The sequence below is a fragment of the Lactuca sativa genome, chromosome 1 (genome assembly GCF_002870075.4).
Source record: "Lactuca sativa cultivar Salinas chromosome 1, Lsat_Salinas_v11, whole genome shotgun sequence".
Classification (NCBI taxonomy): Eukaryota; Viridiplantae; Streptophyta; class Magnoliopsida; order Asterales; family Asteraceae; genus Lactuca; species Lactuca sativa.
The window spans coordinates 160,523,131-160,542,447 of record NC_056623.2 but is presented as its reverse complement, the minus strand read 5'-3'; the positions used below and the strand labels follow the sequence as shown (position 1 = coordinate 160,542,447).

The 19,317-nt window shown below is 36.5% G+C and overlaps 1 non-coding gene across 1 annotated transcript; it reads right to left on the bottom strand.

Annotated features, from left to right (window-relative positions):
* Positions 1 to 2,467: 2,467 nt before the first annotated feature.
* Positions 2,468 to 2,574, bottom strand: LOC111885271 (small nucleolar RNA R71). Its single transcript, XR_002848066.2, has one exon. It is a non-coding gene; the product is annotated as a small nucleolar RNA R71 (small nucleolar RNA).
* Between the last annotated feature and the right edge of the window lie 16,743 nt (positions 2,575 to 19,317).

Genomic DNA, 19,317 nt, shown 5'->3' with positions numbered 1-19,317 from the left:
TGACATCTACCTGGGAAATTGTACTCTGACATTTTGTGATTATGACAATGTTTTCTGACATGCAACATCTTTGTGAAATGAAATGGTTGTTGGATTTCTAAATGTTTTGCTAAGTACATGTTAAAAAAAACGAAATTTTTGGCTCGTATTTTTGGGACGTTACAAGTTGGTATCAGAGCCCTGGTTTGAGGGATTCGAACACACCTTCGGGGGTGTTTGAACTCAAATCGAGGGATCAAAGGATTTTGGAAAAAGAAAATGGGACTTATGAGCTTAAATGTTATTTGCAGCCAAAAAGAAGACATTTTGAAGAAAAGGGACTAAAAACGATAAAGAAAGAAACTTTGGGAATTAAAAGATTAAAAGAGAAGAAAAATCTGGAAAAAGCATTCTCACGTCGTGGGAACTTGAAGATTCATGACATGAGAGTTGGTTCTAGAAGATATGTACGCGGGTGAAGGAATCCTTGACGGGCACGGTTATTTGAAACTCACAACGTGAATATCTTATTATTCACGACGTGAATTTGTGAAAATCAGCAACTATACAAACCCTTGACCATTACGAATAGAGGGGACTTTTGGCAAGAGAGAGGAGTTCCAGAAGACGATTTTGAGCAGAGAAAAGTTATGGGAAGGGGCTTCCAACACCAAAAGAGTGAAGGTCCATGTTTAGATTATTTAATTGATAATTAGGAACATGTTTTATTACACTTTAATTTGTGTTAGTGTGTTAGTTGCTATGATGAGCAGCTGAATCTAGCTACTCTTGTTTAGCTAGATGAAGCTTTTAACTTATGAATAGCTTAATTTTTATGGATTTATTTAGTTGGTAAAATTGCTTGTGTTTGATTTGTTTTACCTAGCATGCTTGTGTTTGTTTCTCTAATTGATTGATTGCATGTTCTGTGTAGCTTAGTGACCATTAACTGCATGAACTTGTTTACCTAATGATTTAGTGAACATTGAATTGTTAGAGCTAGGATTGACCAGTCTTAGTTAGTAATTAGAATAAATAAACTTAGTTGTGCTAGAGAATGTGGATTGTGACTATAATTGTGTTTATATAATAAATCTTACATAGCATATTTATATTCATAATTAATTTTGTGTTTAATTGCGTGTGAACATACATAGTTTGACATGAATTAGTTAATTATTGGTAAAGTTAGAACTAAATTACTAATATAATTAAAACCAACTAGATAATCCATAATCATTAGCTAGCCATAAGGAAGAAGTGGATTCAAACTAGACAAGAGTGTGTTTTTACTTATTGAATTTGAGTTAAGTTTGTCTGGTCTTGTAAAATCAGGTAAAACCCCCTTTTAAACTTGTTAATAATTAGGTTAATTTAATAGTATGTAGATTAATTAGTAACACCGTTCCCTGTGATCGACACCCGACTTACCCAAGCTATATTGTAATTCGACTAGGTACACTGCCTATAAGTGCATAGTTAGTTTAAGTTTGTTAGGTTATAAATATTAAAATTAGTGGGTACTTTTGTGCACATCAAGTTTTTGGCGCCGTTGCCAGGGAACGACTTAGTTTATTAGTTTATTTAGTTGCATTAGATTAATCGACCCTTTTTGTGGAATAAAATCTGCAAAAAGTTAATTAGTTATTTACTTGTTATTTTTGTTTATTAGCTTAGTTGGTTAGCATATAACATAAATTTTGTTTTCTGTTTCTATCATAGAATTCACGACGTGAGTTTTATAAACTCACGACGTGAAAGTTGCGATTTTCAGTTTTTAGTATTTTCTTATTTTAGTTCAGTTTTACGTTTTTAGTTTAGCGAGTTGCAGGAGTTCATGACCAGAGGCTCAAACACACCCTTGGTGCCACTACTTGAAGATCCCGAGTCTGCAATTCACAAGAAAAAGAAGCCCTTACAAGAATTAAAGTCAGCTTTTTCAAGGAAGTCGGGAAAGAAGACAGGAGAGTCAAGTTCAACCTCAAAGCACAAGAGCAATTTTGAGCACCTGGATCAAATACCCATCCAAACCGAATCTAAATACGACACTGAGCTAGAATTTGAAGAACATACGAGCGAACCCGAGAACGAGCCAAGGAATGAGATGGCAGCAATTGAAGAGATGTCCATGGGAGCTTACAAGAAGCGGATCTGAGAAGATGTGGGTCCCGGTTTAGTCCAACCCGCAATACCTGCCACTGCCACATTCGAGTTGAAGGGGCACATCTTGACTGCACTGAAGGATATCCCATTTTTTGGGAAAGATCACGAGGATGCTTTTAAGCATCTAGATGAAGTCAAGGACATTGCAGATTACTTCAATGTCCCAAATGTCAACAGAAACATCGTCTTGCTTAGGATGTTTCCCATCACTTTCAAAGGAGCTGCTAAGGAGTGGTTAAAATCACTTCCACCGGGTACAATTACCACTTGGGCTCAAATGCGTGAGCAATTCCTGGACCAGTTTTGCCCACCATCCAAGATAGCCAAACTCAAGAAGGCAATAGCTAACTTTGAGCAACAGTCGGGGGAGTCATTATACGAAGCATGGGAGCGGTACAAGGGCTTGCTTAGAAATTGCCCTCAGCATGATCTAAATGTGCAACAAGAGATGTCAATCTTCTATGATGGGGTCAACGTTATGACGAGACAACTCCTTGACTCTCAAGGACCTTTAACAAAGAAAAATCCAAGGGAGGTGAAGGAGCTGATTAAAGAATTCGCGAATCACTCTCGCGAATACCACAACCCTAAACAAGATGGAATCAAAGGCGGTGGAGGGGCCCAAACTGAAGAAATAGCAGTTGTGATGGCTATGCTGAATAATTTGGATCGAAGGATAACACAAATGGACCAGTCAATACATGCCATAAGAGTGGGTTGCGAGAGATGTAGTGGTCCACACTTGACTAAGGACTGCAATTTAGATGAGTTTGGGAACAGAAAAGCTCAAGTGTCCTACTCGAGTGGGGATAAGTTTGATGAGGACTGGAGGAAACCGAAGAAGGAGTGGCTACCATATGAAGAGTATAAGAAGCAAAAAGAAGAGAAGTATAGGCAGACAGGTCGAGGCTTCTATCAAAAGGAGCAGCCACCAGCCGAGAAGAAACCCGATCTAGAGACTATGTTGATGAAGTTTATGGAAGCTTCGGAAAAGAGACACGATGCCACTGATTCTGCTATTATGGAACAACAAACTTTAATAAAGAATCATCAAGCCTCCATCCATAACCTTGAAGTACAAGTTGGTCAACTAGCCATTCTAGTTCATGAGAAGTTATCCCCGAAAAATATCGAAACGAAGACCCACTCTCATGTAATGGCCATAGACACTGAACAAGAAGCCATCTCTAAGTTCCTGGAGGCATTGGAAGAAGAACCACAGCAGCCCAATCCAAAGCTGAAGAAGACCAAGCTTGAAAATCATGAAGCTACTGAATTCCATAATTCATGACGTGAACCATATAAGTTCACGACGTGGGCCCGTTGTGAACAGAAAATTTCTGTAATTGGTTCGGTTTATCAGCCGCCTTTGCCTTTTCCTCCCCAAGCTACCCTTAGTCCACTGGAAAGAGAGCATAGAGAGTTTGTCAAGCATGTGAAGGGGATCCCAATTAATACTCCCTTTGTCGAGTCCTTATCCAAAATTCCCGAGCATCAAAAATTACTGCAAGATTTGATAGCCACTCGCAAGCAATTAAAGAAGCATTCTAAGGTGGTTCTACGTGAACAAAGCTCAAAAGCTGTGTTGGGAGAGACATTGAAGAAGATGGGAGATCCTGGACGCCTCACTCTTCCGTGTGAATTTGGCAACAAAATGAAGGTTAATGCTTTAGCCGATTCTGGGGCTCCCATCAATTTGATGCCTTATTCATTTTATCAGAAGTTAGAAATTCAGAAGATGAAGGCTACAAAAATGACTATTCACATGGCGAACTGTTCAGTGACACAACTCCGGGGCATCGTGGAGGATATTTTGGTGAAAATTGGAAAATTTGTTTTTCCAATAGATTTTGTAGTTTTGGATATGAAGGAAGATCCCGATGTTCCAATTATCCTTGGTCGTCCATTGCTTAACACTGCTGGAGCTTTGGTTGATATTCGCGAGTCTAAGCTCACCTTGAGGGTTGGTGATGAAAAAGAAGTTTTTGGGATAGAAGATGGCTTTCCAAAGGAACATGTTCAAGAAGAGGTGTTCACAATCAATGAAGATAATGAACTAGAAGAACTGGAAAAGCTTATGGAAGAAGAGATCAGGGCAGTTCATTAAGTCAAAAGAACAAAACCAAGAGCATCTGTTCCATTTTTGGTTGAAGTCATAGCTTACAAGATTCCACCTTCTTGGGTGAGCAAAAAAGGATGAGGAGATGACAAGTGATGAAGAGGAGATCACTTCAAGAGTGACAAAGCCGGTGGTGAAAGAGGAGGAGGATGCTATGGAGTGCAAGGAAGAAACTAAAGGGACCAAATGCAAGCTTGAAGAAGAGGTCAAAGCTAAAAAGGAGAATTCAAAGAAGGCATACAAAAGGCGAGTTCAAGCTTACAAGAGGCGATTCAAGGAACAAAAGATCCTAGTGGTGGATTCTTCCGAGGACTCAACGTAGGAGGCACGGAGTCCAGCTCAAGACTCCAAGAAAAAGAAGCGCTTCTCGGGAGGCAACCCGAGTTTGGTTTGCAAATTTTTTCTTTTTCTTTTTGCATTTTAGTTTTAAAAACTTAGATCATGTCATCCAACTCAATTAGAACATAATTAAGCACTGAATGTAGGGACCTTAAAATGGAAGTAGTAATAATTAAGAATTTAGTTTAAAGCAAAATTGAATTAGTATAAATTTTCTCTTCCAGACTTTATTCACGACGTGAAGTTTAGCAATTCACGACGTGAATCGTGAATGCACCGGATAAATACTCCATGATATAGTTTAGCCCATTAGACTAACAGGCCTAAGATCAGTTTGTGAGTACATGACCCAATTTTAGCCCAGATGCAATTCACGACGTGAATCATTCAGAATTCACGACGTGAATTTTTGAAAACACGGGACCACAGAATAAAGCCCTAGAAACCAGTAAACCCTCACTTTCTTTATTCTTCACGAAGTGGAAGCGAAAATTTGGTCCCCCTTGGTCCCCATTGCTGCAATTTTAGCCGACAACTCTACTAATCTTCCTTGTGCTTACGTAATGCTTCCAACAAAGGTAATAATTATTGATTATTAAGTTTAGTTTTTGCTCTAGTAGATGAACTTGGGGTTAGGGTTTGTTAATTGAGTGAAATGACGAAATTAATTCTTCAAACTTCGTAATAACCTTTGAATGTTTATGCTATGTGTTTGGAAGAGGTATAGGAGTAAAACCCATTGATATTTTGACTGGATTTACCCCCCATTTTTGCGATTTTGCTTGCTGAGAATGCGAATTCACGACGTGAATCCTGGGGCTGAACAAAATTCTTTTTCCTTTAAGTCTAAATTGTGGATTGTTGTTTTGGCTGTGGTTTTTCCTTGTTTTTGCAGAAATGGCACCAAGACGATACGTACCTCTTGGAATTGCAAGCTTACACCCGTTTTATGAGTTTCCAACCACTACCCCCCATGAAATTAACACACGATGGAATACCCGGTTGGGATGGCTCTACAATCGAGAATTTGTTGTTGCTCCCACTATTCAGTGGGCAAGGTTGAGGGAGGTCGGCTTGGTTGACAGGATGTCCCAATATCTCACGAAAATCTTTTTGGGGGATGGATTCCAATTCGTATGCAAAGGGTGGTTCAACCTTTTAAACATTCAGGAGAGTATGTACAAGGAGCTATGTGTGGAGCTCTTTTCCACGGTCACATTTCATGACAATGTCAGAGATCCTACTTTTCCCCGTGCTTTGGTGTTTCGGTTAGGCGGGGAGTATCGGGAGTGCAGTCTAGTGGATTTTTCTCGCCGTATGGGGCTCTATGAAGCTCATGAGACCATCACTCATGAGTTCATTTTGTTTTTGAGGGATGCCAAGCGGGTCTATGCTGATGGAGTTTCGGGTCCAGCGTTTTGGAGTAACATTGCCACTGGAGTTTTTAATTCCGGATCGCCCGAGAGCAGCATCAAAAGCCCGATACACCGCCTCATCCATCGTTTAATCACTTTCTCCATTCATCACAAATGCCACGGTGATAAAGTTACTAAAATTAACTTGTTCTTTTTATGGTGCATCCTGCAACCGGGTGTTTGCTGCAATATACCATATTTCTTAGCCCGGTATTTAGCGGACTATGCGACAAGCGCTCGTTCGGGAAGCCCCATTTGTGGAGGGCATTTTGTTACCCGATTGGCCCGCTCTTATGACCTTCTTGTTCCGGCAATTACTCGTTCCCTAACATGTATTGAGGGGAATGAGTTTATCATGGGGTATCTGGAAACAATGAGAGTGGTGAAAAATTATGGCACACATTGGGGAATCCTTGGCGATGATGATGATGACGACGAGGAGCCGGCTGACCAAACTGCGCCAGAACCGAGACCGAGGCGTAGGAACGTGAGAGGAAGGGGAGACCGCGGGCAGCCAATACACCCACCTGCTTCCATGGTTGGTACGCCTTTTAGGAGTGATATGGCTGGTTACTTTGACCAATTATCGTTGAGTGTCAATTGGATATGTGGCACTATGGAGAATGTTGTCCGACATCTTGGGGTGGAGCAGCCGCCTCATTTAGGGTATCATTACCCGATTTGTCCATGATGGTCGGAGTTTGGCGGACGCGGAGGTGATGGAGTTGGAACCAGTGGAGCACATGATGATGAGGAGGATGATTGATTGTTATTAGGTTTTTTTTAATTTGTTTGGTTTGTTTTTAGTTTGTTTTTATTTTTATGGGATTGTAAGAACTATTTTGAATATTATGTTACTTTTTTTCTTCATTGGTGGATAGCGAGGTATGAGTGCGTACGTCTTTAGCCGGGAGTGTTTAAAGCCGAAAGTCGAAACCCATATTTTCAAAATAAGTGTGGGGTGAGTTAAGAGAGTGGAAAGTCAGCGAAAGAGTCAAAAACTGATGAATGTAGAAGATTCTTAATACATTAAGACATTAGGAGAAGATTTGGCAATATTTTTCTGCTTGCCCAGTTTTCACGACGTGAACTTTTCTTATTCGCGTCGTGAGTCAGTTATCAGGAGGTTCTTAGAATACGCGTAATTACGATTTCACGTCGTGAATTGTCTTACACTCACGTCGTGAATCTGAGATTTTTACAATTTCAAGACCCTTGACATATTATTATTCCATGGGTTTATACTACTCTTCTTGTCATTATTCTGGAGATTATTTTGGCTCATTTTTACTACCATACAATGTGGCGTATGCTTTCCCACATTGGTCGTTCTACTTTTGGAGATTTATACCACATTTGAAGACGATTGAAGGCTCGATTTCATGTTTTGTCGGTACATTCCTTATTTCGCGAGTTCCAGATCCAAGTTTCTATTTTCGGAGTCCATATTCAAGACGCACGTTTTCCACACTTTTGGAGATGTTTACGCCACTATCACAGGGGAGTCTGTTCCTTTTTCTCCCTTTTCTTTAATTTTGATTTATTTTATGCATACAATGAGGGCATTGTATGAAATAAGTGTGGGGTAGGGGTAGAAAAAGTAAATTGCTAGATAATGATAGAATTTGATAGTAAAAGTTTAAAATTTGAAAATTGAAATTTTTAATAATTGAATCTAGTAATAATAATTTGAACTGTAGTTGCTAGTATTATGTGGGATGATCCGATAAAAGTTCAAATGTTTAGTTGAGCAAATATACGTTGTAGTGCATTTGTGGCCTCCCTTATTTTAGTGAAATCATGGAACAAAAACATAATCCCGCTTGGTTTGAGGGATGCAATATGTTTAGCAGCCTAAACCTGAAATGTATCCAGGAAAATTATTATCATTAACCAATAAAGGTTGAGGTTGAGCGCCTCTGCTTAAGCATGTAGGTTTTGAGTGAAAAAAGTGAGGTACATGTAATGGTAAAAAAAAATAAAAAATAAAAAAGAAAAAAGAGAGAATTGCAAGAAAATTTTGAAGCATTTTGGAGCAATTAAAGTGAAGATCAAAAGATCAAAATTCCAAGAAATTCAAAAAGTTGAAGATACCAGAAATCAAATCAAACAAGGTGGTGAATTCAAAGAAATCAAAGATCAAATTATCAAGGAAGTGAAGAATTCCAAAAGAGCTCCATAGTGGTATCATAGATTGTAATTTTAGATTATGTATGATTAGGTTGCTCAACTAAAAATACCTTGAGGTTAAGAGGTTTTCTGAGGATGGATTCGGATGGATGCATAAAATGAGCATTGTTCGGAAAAAGTGGGCGAGTGTTTATGAAGATTGTGAGTATTTAAAGTATGGGGGGTACTTTAGGAAAATTTTAGACACAAATGCATGCGTTGAGGTCTTGGCATAATGGCTAAGCTAGAGTCGGATTGTTCTGTGTGATGTTAGTAATCAAGGTTAAGTTTAAATTTGCTTGAGGGCAAGCAAAGTCTAAGTGTGGGGTATTTTGATATTGCCATATTTATACCTATTTTTAGGCAATATTTAAGTACATTTTTATTAATAAGTTGGTAATTTGTTTAGAATAATGGTACTTATGAGCTTAAATGTTATTTGCAGCCAAAAAGAAGACATTTTGAAGAAAAGGGACTAAAAATGTTAAAGAAAGAAACTTTGGGAATTAAAAGATTAAAAGAGAAGAAAAATCTGGAAAAAGCGTTCTCACGTTGTGGGAACTTGAAGATTCACGACGTGAGAGTTGGTTCTAGAAGATATGTACGCGGGTGAAGGAATCCTTGACGGGCACGGTTATCTGAAACTCACGACGTGAATATCTTATTATTCACGACGTGAATTTGTGAAAATCAGCAACTATACAAACCCTTGACCATTACGAATAGAGGGGACTTTTGGCAAGAGAGAGGAGTTCCAAAAGACGATTTTGAGCAGAGAAAAGTTATGGGAAGGGGCTTCCAACACCAAAAGAGTGAAGGTCCATGTTTAGATTATTTAATTGATAATTAGGAACATGTTTTATTACACTTTAATTTGTGTTAGTGTGTTAGTTGCTATGATGAGCAGCTGAATCTAGCTACTCTTGTTTAGCTAGATGAAGCTTTTAACTTATGAATAGCTTAATTTTTATGGATTTATTTAGTTGGTAAAATTGCTTGTGTTTGATTTGTTTTACCTAGCATGCTTGTGTTTGTTTCTCTAATTGATTGATTGCATGTTCTGTGTAGCTTAGTGACCATTAACTGCATGAACTTGTTTACCTAATGATTTAGTGAACATTGAATTGTTAGAGCTAGGATTGACCAGTCTTAGTTAGTAATTAGAATAAATAAACTTAGTTGTGCTAGAGAATGTGGATTGTGACTATAATTGTGTTTATATAATAAATCTTACATAGCATATTTATACTCATAATTAATTTTGTGTTTAATTGCGTGTGAACATACATAGTTTGACATGAATTAGTTAATTATTGGTAAAGTTAGAACTAAATTACTAATATAATTAAAACCAACTAGATAATCCATAATCATTAGCTAGCCATAAGGAAGAAGTGGATTCAAACTAGACAAGAGTGTGTTTTTACTTATTGAATTTGAGTTAAGTTTGTCTGGTCTTGTAAAATCAGGTAAAACCCCCTTTTAAACTTGTTAATAATTAGGTTAATTTAATAGTATGTAGATTAATTAGTAACACCGTTCCCTGTGATCGACACCCGACTTACCCAAGCTATATTGTAATTCGACTAGGTACACTGCCTATAAGTGCATAGTTAGTTTAAGTTTGTTAGGTTATAAATATTAAAATTAGTGGGTACTTTTGTGCACATCACCCACATAGATGGATCTTGTTTCTTTTGTGAAGAAACTGGACACTAGTAGAGGAACTGTTCCTCTTATCTAGAAAGAAAGTTTGGAATATACTAGTACTTCATTTATCTACTGGATAAAACTTATATTTTTCGAGTAACACTCAAGTACTTGGTACTTAAATGTTAATCTAATATTTGTAACTTGATTGCATATATTTACAGAAGAGTAACTAGGTGATCACAAGCAAGTTGGAACTACACTTTCGAAGTTTAGTTTATTATTTATGCTTAGAACATAAGTTGCTTGTAATATAACACAATGTTTGTATTGGAACAATGTATGATTTAAATTTAGCATGTCTAAATATTTATGTCTCAATTATATATTTAAATGTTTGATTATTTACTAGATCATTTTTCATAACGATAATACTCATATTTTGAAATGGTTGACTTCTATTTCCGAGACTAGATCTCTTAATAGAATTACAAAGTAAATATCAACATTTTAAAAAATTAAGTTCTATATGCAAACACTTTTGACTTAATTTTTTTTTATATCAAACTTATCCATGACATCGTTATCTTTATTGTATAAATGAAATCCACATATTTCAACTTCAAGAAAGGGATCTTAGAAGGCAAATATTGTAGTTTATTTGACATATGTGAATCTTATTTATATATAAAAGATTCCTAGCAATATTTTCACTAAAGTGTAGAGAAAATAATTATTAAGGAACTATACACTTTTGTGTATGACTTCCTTTCTAATAAATGTCTATGATTGAGCACGAGATACAACCCAATAGTACCATCTAAAGTCTTCATGATGATAAAAGGTGAATTAAACTTTACTTGATATAGTTTACTTTCTAATCGGTAGAAATGTCCTCCTTTTAACATTTTTGGATTATACTTCAATCACAAATAATTGTATCTAGAATACAATTCAAACACCAACTAATTACATATTGTGGAATATTCTAAAAGGGCATTTAGATTATTATATACAAACCCACTAATAATAAGTTCATTTATTCCTCTAAAAGTCGAGTTAGCAGAAAGCAAGCTTCTAATGACAAAGCAAGTGGGAGGCACGTGGAACTTGAAGCACCTCAAGAACCATAGTCGGATGTAACAATTGTTGGCACTAGTTTCAACAAGGAATTATTGAACATGAATAATAGCTATTCATAAACGCAAATTGTTCACAATAATGGTAGAAATCATCTATGGCTTGAGAAATGTGGAATCTCTCGTTGATGAGTTCTTAATGGTTTATAGTTAAACCATCAACTATCAAAATGTTATATCAGATCTTGGATCTGACAAATGACTTAGAGTCATGAACATTGAGATGTAATCCACGTTTAATAATCAAGTTTGGGCTTGATTAATCTTTCTTTCTATAGTAAGGCTAGAAGGAGTAAGAGATTCTTCTAGAAAGATTGTGACCTCGTAGCGGGTTGCACTTGACAAAGGATTGTGACCTCGATAATAATGGAAACAATAAGACTCACGCTTGTTATTTGAGTGGTGATAAGTACGATGAAGATTGGAGGAAACCCGAGAAGGAGTGGGTGTCATATGATGAGTACAAGAAGGCAAAAGATGAAAGTATAAGAAACAAGGCAATCATTTTTATCAAAAGGAGCACTGACTCCTGAAAAGAAGAACGATTTTGAAGCAATGCTTGCTTGATTTGCAGCCTCATCTGAAAAAAGACATGATGGTATTGATGTCATCCTTTGAAATCAGCAAGCCTTTATCCGTGACATCAAGCAACAAATTGGGAAATTTTCAAGACAATTTAACGAATGTCTTCCAATAACACTTCCAAGAAACACAGAGACAACCCTAAAAGCTTACATCAAGGCTGTGACAACCAGAAGTGGTAAAATTTTTAATCATGTAATTCCTTTAGTTAACGATAGTTCGCCTGATGTGCAACAGATGGAAGAGGAAAACAGTCAATGAAAGGAGTCTGATTAGCAGCCACGACGTGGCGACCACGACACCACAGCGTGCCCAACTACTTAAGAGAAGTAGGAACCTCCGGTCAAAGCCTATCAACCACTTCTATTGTATCTGAGTCGAGCCAAGAAACGCAAACAAGTTGAGGATCACAAGAAGTTCCTCAAGCATATCAAAGCCCTTCAGATTAATATTCCATTTATCGAAGCGGTTGTCCAAATGCCAAAGTACGCTAAGTTCTTGAAGGATCTACTCACAAACCGAAAGAAGATGGAGGAGGCCTCAAATGTGGTTTTGAACAATAATTGCTCAGCCGTTATGCTGAACAAACTACCAAAGAATATGGGAGATTTAGGAATCTTGACACTTCCTTGTCAATTTGGGAATCTAGCCACAAGTCATGCTCTTGCCGATTCGTGAGCGAATGTAAATCTTATGCCATATTTCGTTATACAAAAAGTTGAATCTTCCGGAGCCAAGACCAATTCGCATGGCAATTCATCTTGCTAACACGTCGGTGACATTCCTTAGAGGTATATGAGAAGATCTTCTGGTTAAACTTGACAAGTTTGTTTTTCCCACAGATTTTGGGGTGCTCGATATGGAGGAGGACATGCAAGTACCTATCATTCTAGGGAGACCTTCTCTTAGCATCGCACGGGCTTTAGTGGACAGTAGAGAGTCAAAAATGACACTTCAGGTTGGAGAGCATTCCATCACATCTGGGTTCGATCAAGCCATGAAACATTCAAATGTTGAAGAACCGTAAAAATGCCATTGCAGGGAAGATTACTGACATCAAGGGCATTAGTCCCTCGTATTGTTCACACAAGATTAATCTAGAAGAAGGTGCCAAACCAGTGGTACAAACCAAAGAAGATTGAATCCAAACATGCAATAAGTAGTAAAAAAGGAGGTAATGAGGTTGATGAACGTTGGAATCATATATTCTATTTCGGATAGTCCATGGGTTAGCCCAATTCATGTGGTGCCAAAGAAAGGCAAAATGACAATGGTAGCAAACAAAAAGGACGAGCTCATTCCAACTCGAACGGTAATCGGTTGGTGAGTCTGCATCGATTATCACAAGTTAAACGATGCCACTTGCAAAACCATTTTCCACCCCTTTATTGATAAAACGCTTAAACATTTATCCGGTCACCTCTATTATTGTCTTTTAGATGGATTTTCAACTTATTTCCAAATTCCAATAGATCCAAGAGACCAAGAAAAGACGGCATCCACATGTCCTAGCGGAACCTTTACCTATCGTCTCGGATTGTGCAATGCAATAGATACATTTTAGAGATGCATGACCGCCATTTTTATGATATGGTGGAAAAGTTCATGGAAGTTTTCGAGGACGATTTTTCAGAATTTTTTTTCATCTTTTGGCGATTGTTTGACTAACCTTGACTTGATGCTTGCTAGATGCGAAAAGACCAATTTGGTCTTGAATCGGGAGAAGTGCCACTTTATGGTAAATTAGGGAATTATGTTAGGTCACAATGTTTCCAAGGCGGAGATTGAGGTAGATCATGCAAAGATTAATACCATTGCCAAATTATCACCCCCAACAAACGTGAAAAGGGTGCAAAGCTTTTTGGGTCACGTGGGATTTTATCACCGATTTATTCAAGATTTCTCAAAAATAACAAGACCTTTAACTCGATTGCTTTTAAAAGAAGTTGGCTTTAATTTTTCTAGTGATTGTTTGGAAGCTTTCGAAACTCTAAAAGAGAAATCGAAAAATGCCCCAATCATGGTTTCCCCGAATTGGAATGAAACGTCCCAAAAATATCGAGTAAAAATTTCATTTAATTAATTGAAAACCATTATTTCATTTGTTCCAAAAGACAATTAGAGTAAAAGTATTCCCAAAATATCAGAGCGAATCCTAATCAGTCAGTGCGAAATAAATCTCCATGGGTTGTAGTGAGATCAAGTTGGGTCCTTCCTTTTGAAATTGAAAGTGCCTGAAAACATTTAAACACAAAACCATAAGAACAGAGCTTATTAAGTTCCCCAAAGTACAACATACAACATATATAACAACACTTAGTTGTGTCAGGTCTGTAACAACCCCCGAGTTTGTATCAACCCCGAGTCCATAATGACTCCATATAACAACATGTAGTTGTGACGGGTCCGTAACAACCCCCAAGTTCAAATCAACCCTGAGTCCATAATGACTCCATATAACAACATGTAGTTGTATCGGGCCTGTAACTAACCCCATGTCTATTTCACCACACATACATACGCATACATGCATATTAGCATGAGTCACAAGGACAAAAAGCACATACATGCATATCAACAAGTGTCATAATGACACTTATCATCTTACTGTTGGATTAGTGTCTAAGTCCATAACTATTTTGGTATGTACTTGACCCGATGGTGCATGGTCCTTTTGGGTTGCCTTCACCAAAGCAACTTGATTGGAGAAATAAATAAAGAGAGAGAGGTTATTATGATTTATTAATATGTTATAAGAATAATATATTAAAGGAGAAATCATATTTGTTTAATTAATATTGGTCAATAATTAATTAAGAATTAATTTTGTGATCAAGTGTAATTAATTAAACTAGAGGGGCTGAATTGTAATTATGTGATAGTTACAAAATAAGGTAAGGATTATCTTATATATATGGTGAACGAATTTGAGGTATAAATCCCTTAGAATTCAACTAGGATAAGGGTTTCTAGGACTTATCTTATGGTTGCTTGGTGGACAAGCAACTAGATAAGGATAAGGACTAAAACCTTAATCTTTACACCTATATAAACCCCCTAGGGCTTAGGAATTCGTCCAACCCTTCCCAAGAGGTCCTAAGGACGAATTCTAACCTCCCTCCTTTCTCTTTATACCTTCTCCACTTGCTTATGGTGTTTGTAAGCCATTAGAGGAGTGACACTTGTGACTCTCAGCTTTCCAAGGTCAATTCAAGGAGGAATTGGATTGTTATTGCTATATAACAATCAAGGTATGTTCTTAAACCTAATTACATGTGAATTCCGATTTCCATATGCTAGAATTAGGGTTCAAAGTCTTGGATTCAAAGTATGTACAATAGAGAAACCTAGATCCAAGCTTTAGGGTTTGTATGAGCACATAGGATGTCTTATGACCAAAACCCATCACCTACAAACATAATCCAGTGGGCCAACATTGGGGACTTCGAGCCACGGGTACAGTTAAAGAGACTTACTTGAACTATTCAACAAAAACCCAACAGCTACCTCAACAACAAAACATCCAACCCAAGCTTCGTAAATCCAAACAAAAATAAATCCTTAGCCAAATGCTCAAATATACTCAAGTTTGACCAAAAGTCAAAATTGTCAAAAAGTCAACGTTCAATGGTCAAAGTCAAAGTCAACATTGCCAATTAGCAGCACTCCACGTCGTGTCCTTCCTTACCCACGTTGTGGGCACAAAATTCCAAAACAGTCGCTAATTCCTAGTCGCCACGCCATGACAGCCTTAGGCCACGTCGTGGGGACTAGTCTGAATAGCTCAAACATGCTTAATCCATTTCTTTCGATTCCAAGAGCTCAAAATCTCAAATATGATCCTTTCCAAGGTCTTAATGCATAATTTTTCTAATTTTATCCATTAGGAAGGTCCAAACCACGAAGATCTGGACTTTAAGTCTTAAAGAGACCTAAAATGCATTGTTCTCAACTTAATCCATTAAGTCTAAGTCTCCAACTCTTAGATCTAAATCAACAGAATGTCTAGATGGATAAAGTTTCCAACTTTATCCATAATAATGTCTCAAGCTTCCAATATCTAAACTTTAATACACCAAAATGGCCTAACGGACCAAGATAACTTGCATGGCTATAAGGGAATGCAAAAGATCATAACTTTCCTAGTCCATGAGATCCAAGTGTAACATCCCGATGTCAAGGTAATTTCAATTTCAACCCTATGTTTGAATTATATTGTATTCTTGACCATTTAGTTGAAAAAGATTACTAATTTGACTTATAGTGGTAATATAGTAAATTTACCCAAGTGTAATACGTCGGGCGTACGTTGTGTATGCTAGGAGTAATAGGGTGCGCCTTAGTACGTTGGGCGTACACCTCGTATGCGGGGCGTACGTAAAGAAAATTCAAACCCTAATTTTAGGGTTTATTGCATATTTAAACCTCATTATAGCCTCATATCTCATTGTTATTCAGCTTTTCTATATGCGAAATGACCCCAAGCAAACCCTAAGTGAAAGAGTGCATTTTTTGAGCACATAGAATGTTTATAAGTGTTCTTGAATAAGAGGAGAGTAGTGAGAATAGCTTGTAGTTTGGGAAGCATCTTGGATTTGAGACTTGCTTCTGGATAGCAACCTCCAAAAGGTAAAAAGTTCATATCTTGACCACTCTATCTTGTTGATCTATACATTTCTTCATTTAAGATAATTTTTGTCCCAAAAATGGTGATTCTTGAACATGGCATGTTCTCGACCCAATAAGTCATCCTTTCATACCTTATGAGGGGTCTCGAGTTATAAAAATGTAGTCTTGAGGGTTGATTCCACTCCATGCAAGCTATAGAAGATCTTAATGCATTAATATGTTGAGGGTTTGTGTTTTAAGTACTTAATGGACATGCGAAGTCATAAAGTTGGAAACTTTATGACTCATGAGGGTATTTTAGACTTGGATCTGACTTTGGACGTGAAGATGTGGAGTGTTAGGCTCTTAATGGAAAAAGGGTTGAACAAGGCACGTACACTGGGCGTACCAAAGGGTATGTTGCGCGTATGCGGTCAGCACCTTGTAAGTTGGTCAAACACCGAGTATGTCCCGTGTACAGAAGAGTACGCCCAACATAATCGGCTAAATCGACTCGGTCGAGTTGGCTCGGTTGGGTGTTTACTTTGACTTTGGCTTTGACCATGGTTGACTATGTTTGACTTAAGGGTATTTTGGTTTGTGTTTGAGAATTGGTCATTTGGTTGGATAGGTGGTGGCTAGAGCTGAGATTCGAAGTCGGGAGCTCATCAACTAGTGTTCAGATTGAGAGGTGAGTCTTCCTTGTTGTTACTTGTGGGTCAAAGGCATTAAGTTCGGCCCATTGGATTGGATATCCTGTTATATGATAGTATGTGTTTATGCTGTAGAAATTTGTTAGATCGGTATCCTGGTATATAGGATGTTAGCATGTTGTAGTGACCTGTAGATATGTCTGTTGCCTGTTGACTGGTTATGTATTTATTTGTTATGTATATGTCGACATGTTATGGTTGGTTGGGTTGAGGCGATCCTGCTTTGTGCTGAAGGCCAAGATACCCAGGGTGGTCTGAATAGACTGTACACCCTACAAGACGGTCCAATCAGGCCGAAGGCCCAACGAGCGGTCCAGATTGGGAATTGGTTCCTATGGTATGATATAGGTTTATCTGATATCTCCCTGGTTTATTTTCAGTATGGTGGATACGAGGCAATTTGAGTTAGGATCTGGATCAGGTGGCCAGGATCGGGTTAGGGAGATCCTTCATGAGGAGGTTGTTTCTATTGTCCAGGAGCAGATACCAAAGTTGTTTGGATCTATCAAGACCGTTATGATGGAGTTTTCGATGACTGATACGCTGCACTTTCTGAGGCTACTGCTGTTGCAGCCGCCGCGATCGTTGTTGCTGCCGGGATTGGCACTAGGAGAGCTTTCCAGTACCGGGACTTCGACAATACGAACCCCCCTGTGTTTGATGGGGTTTAGGATCTGATCATTACCATGAGGTGGTTGTCAGATGTTGATGGATGTTTCTTTACTCGCTCTTGCCCAGCTGACCAGAAGGTCAAGTGCACTATGAACCTTCTTCAGTGTGGAGTGAAGGATTGGTGGAGGCTGGTTACTAGTTCATACACCCAGAGCAGCGAGTTGTAGTATCATGGGAGAAGTTCTGTGACATGTTCCCTTCGAGGGATTGTCGCCGGCCGACCCCAGTTTCGAGTACCAGAATATGTTACCACTGTGATCAGGTTGGCCATATGAAGGTCAATCTTCCAACCCAACTTGATTTTACACTCTATAAAAAAAAGAAATAAAGATGTACATTTTAAATCTGAAGTATAAAATATACAATTTTCCACCTATTCTATTTTTACATTGTATTTTTAAAGTATATAATAAAATGTAGAATGAAGTTGGAGATGAAATAATAAACTCTATTCATACTTTAAAAATAGAATGTGATTAGAGATGTTATAATATTTAACAAATTAAAGTTAATGACTGTTAAATATATAAACCAAATTGATAATGAAACCTAAAATAAAAATATATTTTGCAAATCAAAACTATCTGCCCAATTTTTTTTAAAAAAATTCAAACCATAAGGTCCACTGTTTAGTTTTCTTAATAAAAGAAAAAAGAAAAAAAGAAGGGAAATTTCTAGAAAAGTTCTAATATTTTAGGAATTTTTTTAATAAAGTCATAAATTTTATTTTTTGAAAAAAAATCATGACTTTTTCACTTTTTAAATAGACAAGCCCAAGAAACCGACTAATTTATTCACTTTAGTCATTTTGAACTGTTCAGCAGGTCATGAGACAAATTTATTAATTTTTTGAAATTAATGATATTTTTTTGCAGATTTTGTCAAAATTTATATATAATGTATAAACATATTTTTTTACGTATTTATATCTATTTTTACATATTTGTGTATTTTTAAAGTTTTTATATGTATATATTTACGTATTTTTATGTATTTTAATTATATAAACATATTTTTTACTTATTTATATGTACTTAATTATAAATTTAAAATACATAACCATCTATATAAAAAACTTTTAAAAAAATACATAAATACATATAAATACGTAATACATAAAAAACACATCAAAATACATAAAAATATGTAAAATATTTAAATATACATATAAATATGTAAAAAGTACATTTATACATTTAAAATACATAAACATCTATATAAAAAACTTATAAAAGTACATAAATACATAATACATAAAAAAATAACACATAAAAATGAATAAAAAATATATAAACAATTTAAAAATGCATATAAATACGTTAAAAAATACGTTTATAAATTTAAAATAAATAAACAATGTAAACATATACATATATAAACTTACAAAAAGACAAATATGTAAAAATATATATAAATACATAATATATATATATATATATATATATATATATATATATATATATATATATATATATATATATATATATAGGGAAGAGTTATATGGAAAATGAATCATTAGGGCAACACATATTTGAACCAATGAAAACATGACAACACATCACTTTTACAATAACTTCCACAATACATTACTTGTGAAGAAAGAAATGGACACGTGTCATTTGATTATTGGTTCCGGTAGATGTTGCCCTAGTTATTTGTTTTCCATAGAACTCATTCCTATATATATATATATATATATATATATATATATATATATATATATACACACACACGTAAAAGAACGCGTTTATACATTTAAAATACATAAA